Here is a 10,475-nt window from a genome sequence, read left to right as displayed (position 1 = left end):
TTCGTTTTTATTTTTTTTTTGGATGGATGCAATCAATTTTAAAATTTCAAAAAATTCGCACGCATAGTAGAGGCTTTTATAAAACACGCCTATTTTTTATAGACCCATAGGTAGAGTGTACATAACCTCAAAAAATTAAAAGAAATTTTTTTTTCAAAAAAGCGTATAACTTTTTTTGAGGAATAGCTGCCGGTCTAATTTTTTCTTAATCTTGTGTGTTTTATCAAACACTATATTTTAAATTTTTTTCAGATTTTTCCGTAAGTCTCCCCACCTTCAAAAATCCGAAAAACTGTTTTTTTGGGGGGTTTTGGGGGATTTTCCCTATTTTATAGACTTCATAATATATCAAATCAATTTTGTTTTTATAGGTTATATGTAACTTGAAGTAACTGAGTTCTTTAGAATATTTAAAAATCAGAAAAACACGTTCAAACCCCCCAAAACCCCCCTTAAAAAACAGTTTTTTGGATTTTTGAAGGTGACCAACGTTACAGAAAAATCTGAAAAAAAATTAGAAATATAGTGTTTGATAAAATACACAAGACTAAGAAAAAATTAGATCTGCAGCTATCCCCAAAAAAAAGTTATATACTTCTTTTCAAAAAAAAAATTTTAAATTTTTTTGAGGTTATGTACACTCAACCTACAGGTCTATAAAAAATAGACGTGTTTTATAAAACCCTTAACTATGCGTGTATAACAGTCCGTTAACTTTAATTATCTTTATAGTTATTTTATTTAAATTTTAATAACGGTTTGTCATTAAATTATACTCAAAAATAATAAGATCTAATTAAAATAAATCTTTGACTGACGTCATACTTAACTATTAGTTGGCACAAGTACTTCAGTTGGTATTAGACACCATTCGCTGTCATGTAAGTTTCGTTCTGTGGGGCTTCTCGTCTAACGACGGGAAATATTGGACACTTCGCTTGGTACGCTAGAACGGAAAAGTGGCGGATGACTGATTGAAAAGGACGGAAATTTTAATACAATAGTTTCAAGCTTTTATAAGTGATATTTAGTGGCAAATTATTGGTGGTGTTTTGGAGAAGCTAGGAGACTAAGTTTTGGGAGATCCCGGAGGAATTGGAAGTCATGTCATCCGGTAAATTTTTTTTACTCTTAAAAAGTTTGAGAAAAAGGAACGAATATGGCCGCTATCATGTCATATTAAATTCCTATTGAATTTATTTCTGTAAATGTATGAATCGAAGTTGTTCTTTGAATTTAGTATCTTTAATTATATCCATAGTTCGAAAATATACACTCAGATGAAGATTATCTTGTCACATATCCTGTAAATTATATCATTTGATTTGTGGGGTTATGTCAACCTCATAATATTGAATTCAAATTTTACAGATTACATTCATTATTCTCTATTCTATTAGATCGTGTGTATTCTAGCCACCTTAAATTCGTTCCAAAAGCCAGTATTTTTCTTAAAATTTACAACACATTACATTATCCCATACCATTTTTAATAATAAAAAAATACCCTTTATAGACATATTTTTCAGATAAAAATCATATTCTGTATTAAATATTGAATTTAAAGTTAAATCCCAAATTAATGTGTGTAATGTGAATCAAGGTCAAATCCATCATTGTTTTTGCTAATGATCTTCTTTTTGTTGTTCATTCTGAAAAAAAGATATCTCATTTCTTTTCCTTTGGCTCTTTGACCTTTCCTTAGATTCTGACATTGAAACTAAAACGGGACATGTTTGTTTTTAGCCACTTGGGGGAAATCTTAAACTGTAACCAGTCCGTCAGCTCCCCTCACAACTGGGAGCAACCGTTCTACGCCAAGCCAGGTCATTTGGAGACCAGCCTGGAGAACCTCCCACATACCTACTTTGTATCCTGCCCTCTGCACCCCAGAAGGGCATCGGTATATTAATTGGTACAAGCTAGCACCATCCCTGTGCTAATTCGCCTACCAGGGATTTTGGAATCCGTAGCAAGGACACTCTCGAGGACCATATAGGGTTTGTTTTGGGACACTTGGTATCTGCTAGTGATTGTCACTTCCACTATTACACCACATTCATTTTTTGTATAAGACTCGGGACATTTATTTTGATGATTAAGTTTTATAGTTTATCGCACATATTTTGTTTCAATATTTAAGTTGCATATGGTTTTTATATATCTATAATAGTTGATAGTGTTCCCCAAACCAGTAAACTCTCTGGTCAAAGAGGTTTGAGCTCAGATCATCTTTTCCCCATATGAGATTCTCTTTACCTTTATATATTACCTGAAATTTACTTGTACCATTTATTTACTTAATTAGCTTTATATTTTTAGTACTAACCTTGCTTGTCTCCACTTATCAATTTAAATTTATATACTTTTTCCTCTTAATTTGCTTAATTTATTAACTTATTCATATAACTTTTATCTTTCTTTAGTCAATCATAATTATTTAACTTATTTGCTTAACTTTACTTAAATTCATTTAATCAATTTTTAATTATATCTTTGGACGCTATTCCCTTTGAATAGCTATCCATTTTACTTGTTATATTTTTTAGTGACTACGTGTCGAAGCAACTGATTTTTATATATCAAGTAGACCGTAGGTTCACCTTAATGAGGCTAGTGCCTATTTAACTCTTTGAGAGTTACGGAAATTATTCATTGTGAATAATCCTCCCTTAATTATATTCTGGTTCATTAGTTCTATAGGGTTTAACGTTGCTGTACGTATTGCAATCGTACAATTATTTGGTGAAGGTTGTTATTTAACCTAGTATATGTAAGTTGGAGGTTACGCTCCATATAAGAGCTACTCCATTACTAATGTAACTATAGATTATATTTATATTACTATAGGTAATTATTTCCCATTGTCATTTTAGAGTTACATACTTTGTATTTTTCTAACTCAGAGGTTGTCAAAAATCTAAGTAGTTATATTTAATAAATATTTATTTGTTTCTGTATATCAATTATTTTTTCCTATTTTTGAATTTAATATATTTAATATTTAACAGCAGTGTAAGATACCTGGAAGTTTGGTCCATCCCAACTTCTGGCGCCCATAATTCAGTCTATTGTGTTTATCTCCTATATTCTTCTATTTTTATTATATTATTATATTTATTCGATCTATGTTATAAGCATCTCTTTTCATATTCATATTTCTTTTTCTAGTTATCATCCCTCTTTAGTTTGAGCTACTGTTCTTCGACAGGCATGAAAACGAGCCGTGCCCATACTTGAGTGTCAAGTTGTTCTCTTGCGAGCCAATTCTATTTAGTTTGCCTCTGTCTTTCCATACTTCTATTATCAGTTCATCACCCTTCCTTCACTCATTTCATTCTTATCATTTTCGTTCTACAAATACTACTGCAAAGTAGTATTTTTGTTACAATCGGCAGCCCAACTGTGGTGCCAACCTTAGGTTCTAAGACAGTAGTTCTTTTAGTTCATTTTTTCTTTTATTTGTATTTTTTTTGTATTATTCCCTTCTGATATCTTTTTATACATTCTGTTATGATTTATTTTGTCTTTAATTATTTAATACTTAACAGGTACAGTGTCACTGCTGTATCTATTAATTAGTTGAGATTTTGAAACCTCATTTATAGTTTTGGCATACAGCTTACATTCTAGGTTGAATTTGAAACGAAGTATAAGTAACTAAAATATATATTATATTATTGAAAATTTTACTCCTTCAGCCAGTGGTGTATTTGTACGTACAGTTAATCGTTAATAGTTACATATATTTTTTTTCTGATACAAGTATAATAACTAAAAATTTTTTCCAATATTTAAGTACTATATTTACTTGATTATACCTTATTTACTTTATTTATTTGATATATATATATATATATATATATATATATATATATATATATATATATATATATATATATATATATATATATATATATATATATATATTTTGCTGGCCACTTTTGATTTTGTTGGTGTGTTGCTAATATTTTCTCCGTACTTATATATTTTGCGTACAAACTTAAGTATATTTCATATTTCTGACCTTTGGATTGCTTGTCAATAATTTTTGCTTTCATCATGTGTGCTTTTAAAGTTGAACATCTTCTGGTGGACGAATTGGACTATGAGTTGAAAATTAGGGACGTAGTACCAGAGGAGTCGGCAACTGTCGATAGGAAACGCAATCTTCTGCGGGGTGCTTTGAAGCAAGAAGAAGGCAATAGGAGTTTCACCCAACTTTCGGCTGTACATATCCCTTTTGAGGACCAACGGAAAGGAATATCTGAAACGTTGGATAGCTTGTCTAAGAAAATAGAGATGTTTAGGGGAACTGTACAGGACACTGAGTATGCTCGATTAATATCTCGTTTAACTCATATTTCTGGCCGTGTACACTTGTTACAGTGTACTACGGAAGAGCAGGAATCGTTTAAAAAGTCTGTTTCTCTTAAAATCCTTACATTGGAGGGTGAGCTTGATTCTAAAGTTAACCCCATAGCCACATCTACTCCTAATGCTCCGGTCAGTGTCGTTCCTAGTTTTACATGCTCCAAACCCGTCCAAGTACACAAATGGGGTGTTTCATTTTCTGGTGAAAAACACCACATTGATGTGATTTCATTTTTAGAAAGGGTCGAATGTCTTCGTGTATCTAGAGGTGTCTCTGAAGAAAATTTGTTTGCTGCTTCAGCTGAATTGTTTACCGGTCCTGCTTTTACCTGGCTCATGAATAATAGAGGTAATTTATCTTGTTGGTCTGATCTGGTTCGCAAGTAGAAGTCAGATTTCCTTCCTTACTCATACCAGGATGATCTCTTGGATGAAATCAAAAACCGTAAGCAGAAACCAGGGGAGTCTGTCACTATGTTCATTAATACTATTTTAGGCATATGTAGCCGTTTAGACACTCCGTTATCTGATTTATCCAAAATAAAAATCATCTTAAAATGTTTACTGCCCTTTTATCATCAGCAGTTAGCTCTTATGGACATCCAGAGTATTGATGATCTCACTGTAAAGTGCAAACGTTTGGAGGAAACATTATCTTGGTCTTCTCAGCCTCCATCTTCATCTCGACCCTCTTCTCAGCCAACTTCCTTTAGACAACGTTCTTGGCAAAATACGGGACCTGAACATAATGTTTCTGTTTTTAGTTCCGTTGTTTGCTGGAATTGTCACCAGTCTAATCATAAGTTCAATGATTGTGGTATCCCACAAACTCGTATTTTCTGCCACGGTTGTGGTAGGGAAAATACCCTCAAAAGAAATTGTGTCAAGTGTTCGGGAAACGAAATGTCGGAGGTCCGTCCCCTGAGCGTTTCTCCGTCCAACACCCAATCAGGGAATCAAACCCCATCAGAAAACGAGACAGCTGGCCCAAGCACACCAAGCAACTCAAACCCATCTTCCAATCGGAAAGGGAGGAAGGCATCGTTCAGGAAACAAGCACACACCACAAATCAAAATCAGTCCAGAAATTAAGTTTTAGTCATGATACGTTGAACGCACATGATTCACAGGGTTGCAAAGCCACAAGTTCTTCTTTAATTGGTAGTGTTAAGTATAATAATAATTTTGATGGTGAAGTAGTTCCATATAATGGTTGTATCGAACCAAATATTTTAGATTTAGATATTAACTCTTTATTAGTTAGGAAACAAAATGATAATAGGCCATATCTACCTATTCAAATCTTACGACAATAGTGTTTAGCTTTATTAGATAGTGGCTCTAACATTTCATTGATAGGAGCACATTCATTAAATTTATTGAAAAATGCTAATATTCCCATTATGCCCATTTCATCTTTGCAAGTATCTACTGCAGATGGTACAGTCCAATCTATTACAGGCAAACTCCAAATTGAAATCACAGTGGCAAATTTATGTAGGAAAATTACATTTTATGTTATTCCTTCTGTACAGAATTCTATAATTTTAGGTATGGACTTCTTCAATGCTTTTAATAGTACCTTAAGTTGTTCTGATTTTTCTTTTTCCATATCTGAATTTAATCTGTCTACCCTTAGTGCTATTCATGATTTTTCTAGTTTATCTAGTTCTGAACAAAGGCAATTGGAGAATATGATCTCTCAGTTTACTACTATTTCTTCAAATGACAAACTAGGTCGTACTTCATTAATATCTCACACTATTGAGGTGGGAAATCCTACTCCTTTCAGATTATATCAGTATCCCATACCTCAAGCCTGGCAGGCAGATTTAGAAAAAGGAGTAGATTCGATGCTTGCTTTAATTATCATAGAACATTTAACGTCGTCCTATTGTTCCCCACTCTGGTTAACAAAGAAGAAGGATGGATCCTTCAGGATCTGCTTTGATGGTCGAAAACTAAACAGTATCACCACTAACAGGGATGCTTATCCAATTCCCCGAATCGACGTGATTTTGAGCAAACTTCAGAATGCCAAATACATCTCTTCGATTGATTTGTCTAAGGCCTTTTTACAGATCCCACTGAGTGAAGAGAGCAAGAAATATACTGCTTTTGCTGTAAGTGGTAAAGGATTATTCCAGTTTGTCACCATGCCTTTCGGTCTTGTTTCTGCTCCTCAGACAATTGGTCCACAGTTAGAGCCCTATGTTTTCTATTATTTGGACGATATTTTAGTAGTCACTCCTGATTTTTCCCTTCATATGGAAATTTTAGATAAATTGTTTTTACGTCTTAAGGAAGCTAATCTAACAATTAATCTGGATAAGTGTCAGTTTTGTCGCCCTAGTCTTAAGTTTTTGGGTTATGTTTTGGATAATCAGGGTCTAAGGACTGATCCTGAGAAAATAGTTGCTATTAATAATTTTCCTATACCTAAGACCACCACCCAAGTCCGTAGGATATTGGGAATGTGTGGATATTACCGCCGGTTTGTACCTTCGTACTCTACCTTGTTGTCACCTCTTACGGATCTTTTGAAGAACAGGAAAAAGGGGCAGACCATTACCTGGACTCCTGAGGCTGATGAAGCTTTTAGGCGCGTTAAAGAGGCTTTAACTAGCGCACCAGTCATGATGTCACCTAATTTTAATGAGCATTTTTATTTGATGACTGATTGCTCTAATACTGCTTCTGGTGGCGTATTGTTCCAGTTGAAAGATGGCTCGGAACATCCCATAGCTTACACGAGTAAGAAATTGAATAAGGCCCAGAAAAACTATTCCACCACTGAGAAAGAACTCTTAGCTATCATAATTACGGACCACAGTTCCTTGGTATGGCTTCATAGTATGAAAAACCCATCTCAGAGACTTTCCCGATGGATATGCAAACTGGCTGCCTATTCATATAAGATTGTTCATCGAAAGGCCAACGGTGTAGTGGTTGCTGATGCTCTTTCCCGTGTCCATGATCTTAATGTCTTAGATTTGTCCACCTTAACTCCTGACGAGTGGTATCAGAATATGATTGATAGGGTTACTCAAGACCCACAAAATTATCCTGATTTTAAGGTAGAGAACAATGTACTCTACAAACATATCTTAAGTCCTATAGAGGCCTTATCCAATATGTCAGATTGGAAAATAGTTGTACCTACGCCAAATAGGGAGAACATCTTACGTATGTTTCATGATGAAGTTACTGCTGGACATTTTGGTTTTTATAAAACTTTTCATCGTATTGCCGAATTATATTATTGGCCTGGCATGCGCAAGTCTATCAAAAAGTATATTTCTAAGTGTATAGTTTGTGCGACTTGTAAACCCAGTAATTTACCGCAAGCTGGACTCATGGGTTCCTTTAGGAATATTAATTTTCCTTGGCAGATAATCTCGTTGGATCTCATTGGACCTTATCCTCGTAGTTATAAGGGTAATACTTATTGCTTGGTAGTTGTGGATTATGTCACCAAATTTCCTTTAGTTTGCCCTCTTCGTCAGACCACAACTCCAGCAATTTTGAAATATTTAGAGGAACAAGTCTTTTTGTTGTTTGGTGTTCCCCAAATTGTGTCATGTGACAATGGTCCTCAGTTTGTTTCGAAGGCTTTTAAAGACCTTCTAACTAAATATAAGGTTCAGAAGACCTTCTATAATGCTGCCTACCATCCTCAAGCCAATCATACTGAGAGAGTGAATCGCAGTATCGTCACCGCCCTAAGGTTCCTATACATTCCCAGATCACAGAGCTTGGGATCAATATATCCATTCCATAGCTCAAGCCATAAGGACCTCTGTCCATGAGGTTACCCAATGTTCTCCTGCATATCTCAATTTTGGTAGAAATGTTGCTTTATCTGGTGACTATTTTGGTACAATTTCCGACACTTCCACAAATCTCCCTCAGATATCCGATAACCTTCATCGATTAGAAGATCTCCAGACTCTACCTCAAATTTTTTCTGATATTCGGAAGAAGTTAAAAACTTCCTATCTAAGGAACCAGCAGCATTATAACTTGAGGAAAAGAGATCTGCGATTCTTCGTTGGAGATAGAGTAGAAGCGAAACTTTGTAAAGTCTAATAAGGGTGATGTTATTTCGGCAAAATTTTGCCAGAAATATATTCCCTGTACGGTTGTGAAGGTAATATCTCCTTTAGTGTATGAATTGAAGGACAATTCGACTAACAAACGAATTGGACAATTTCACATAAAGGATTTACTGCCTGATAACACCATGGATGAGGTTGATTCATCATCTTCGGAAGAAGATTAACTTTATAGGGTTGTTTGAGCTAACTTCTTCCTCTATTTGTCTTTAGCTCGATCCTTATTAAGATTCAGTATTTTAGTTTAATATTTTATTCACCAGATAGAGCAGGTACATATCTCCATTTTTATCTTTTGGCATGGTTGTTAGATGACTTCCAATTTATGAATCATTAGGTTAATTATTTTTTTTAGTACGCTTATGTATGAGCTTATCATTTTTTTTTTCATTATTAATGTTGCACTTTAATTATTATGCATCAACATTATTAATTATTAATACTGTTAGTAGGATTACCCAGTTAATAAGAACCTACTTGTAATTTTTAGATTGTGCACCTACCCCCTTAGCATAGAAGGGTTGTTGATTATTGTATATTTATATATTTGAATATGTAAGCTCATGCAAGTACGTTGGTTTAATATTGATATTTGGTATGGAACTATGGAACTAAGAATATTATACACTACTTATCTCAGGTTGTGTATTGTATTTTTGATATTTGACTACATACTATTTTTTTTATATTTATCTTTTATTATCTTGTTATTAGATTTGCCATATTGGAAAGATGGGGTGGTTCTTAATTTGATATTGGTTTACTTTATCAACATTTGTCACAGATATCCTAAATACTTTATAATAATTTATATCCTTATGCCCTACACAGTATGATTCTGAAATTAGTTTGGAATTCTGATGTATGTATGGATTTCTTCTTAAGAACTAGTCTGCCAACGCTCTGTAATGTGGGTTCCTAGGTAACCTAGTGAATGCGTGGGTTCGAAATTCAGCAACTGATCACTGCTATCCGATTTCGTAACCTATGTTTTCATAGCAGAGTATGCAGATGTTTATCCATCAAAATATTTCTGGTCAGGAAATGTTGGCCACATGTCCTGACCATCCTTGTGTAATTATTCCAGTTATTCCAGTTACATTTTTAGCATTTGATAGGGAATATTTAGTTTATATTATGTCCCGTACTTCATACTTCATAGGTAGTAGGTTCCTTTTAGTATTTGGGGTGTTTGGACAAATTAATTGCTTATTTAAGTAGATTCCCTCTCCTTTCCATAGGCATTAGTTTGTTGTTGAGATTCAGGAATATTTCCTGGATAATTATGTAAGCGAGAACGCATGAATCTACAGTTTTATTTAAAATTGGTTGCTCGTTCTCGTCATATATCAGGTATCATGGTGTCATAGACCTTGTCAGTTCACCATTTAGTTTTTTTTTATTACAATTGGTACGTTATCTGTATCTCTTATTCCCATGCATCTATTGTAGCTACATGCTATAGCTAGTGAACAACAGCACGGACCAATTTTAGTTAGTCAACGACTTACTTTAGTCGATAGACCTAGTTTGGTTTATTTAGTATTAGTGAGAATTGGTACACAAATCTTCCTGATCGTTCTTCTTTGGGTATGCTCCTATAAATCTGGTTTCCATCGATAGTCCGATTTTGGATAAAGCGTCCGAGTCTTCACTTATTTTGTTATTTGGTTGTATAGGCTCGTATTACCGGTTACGGTTGTACATAGGCCTAATTAATTTATGTGATTTAGCATTGGTGTGAATTGGTCCATAAATCTTCCTGGTCGTCCTTCTGTGGATATGCTTTATAAATCTGGTGTCCATTGATAGTCCGACTTTGGATTAAGTGTCCGATTCCACATTTATTTTGATTAATGAGTTTTTGGATAACTTTGATATGCTTACTATTTGTATTATTTGGCACTGGTGAGAATTGTGCCATAAATATTCCTGATTGTTCTTCTCTGGATATGCTATTACGAATCTGGTGCCCATTGGTAGTTC

The 10,475-nt window shown here is 34.2% G+C and overlaps 1 long non-coding RNA gene across 1 annotated transcript; it reads left to right on the top strand.

Moving 5' to 3' along the window:
- Positions 1-784: 784 nt before the first annotated feature.
- On the top strand, positions 785-2,955 carry LOC126879673 (uncharacterized). The gene is made up of 2 exons (XR_007696187.1): positions 785-1,114; positions 1,747-2,955. It is a non-coding gene; the product is annotated as an uncharacterized LOC126879673 (long non-coding RNA).
- Positions 2,956-10,475: the final 7,520 nt, after the last annotated feature.

Source organism: Diabrotica virgifera, chromosome 2 (genome assembly GCF_917563875.1).
Source record: "Diabrotica virgifera virgifera chromosome 2, PGI_DIABVI_V3a".
NCBI lineage: Eukaryota > Metazoa > Arthropoda > Insecta > Coleoptera > Chrysomelidae > Diabrotica > Diabrotica virgifera.
Note: the sequence above shows the minus strand (reverse complement) of the source record. Positions and strands in the feature narration are given on the sequence as shown.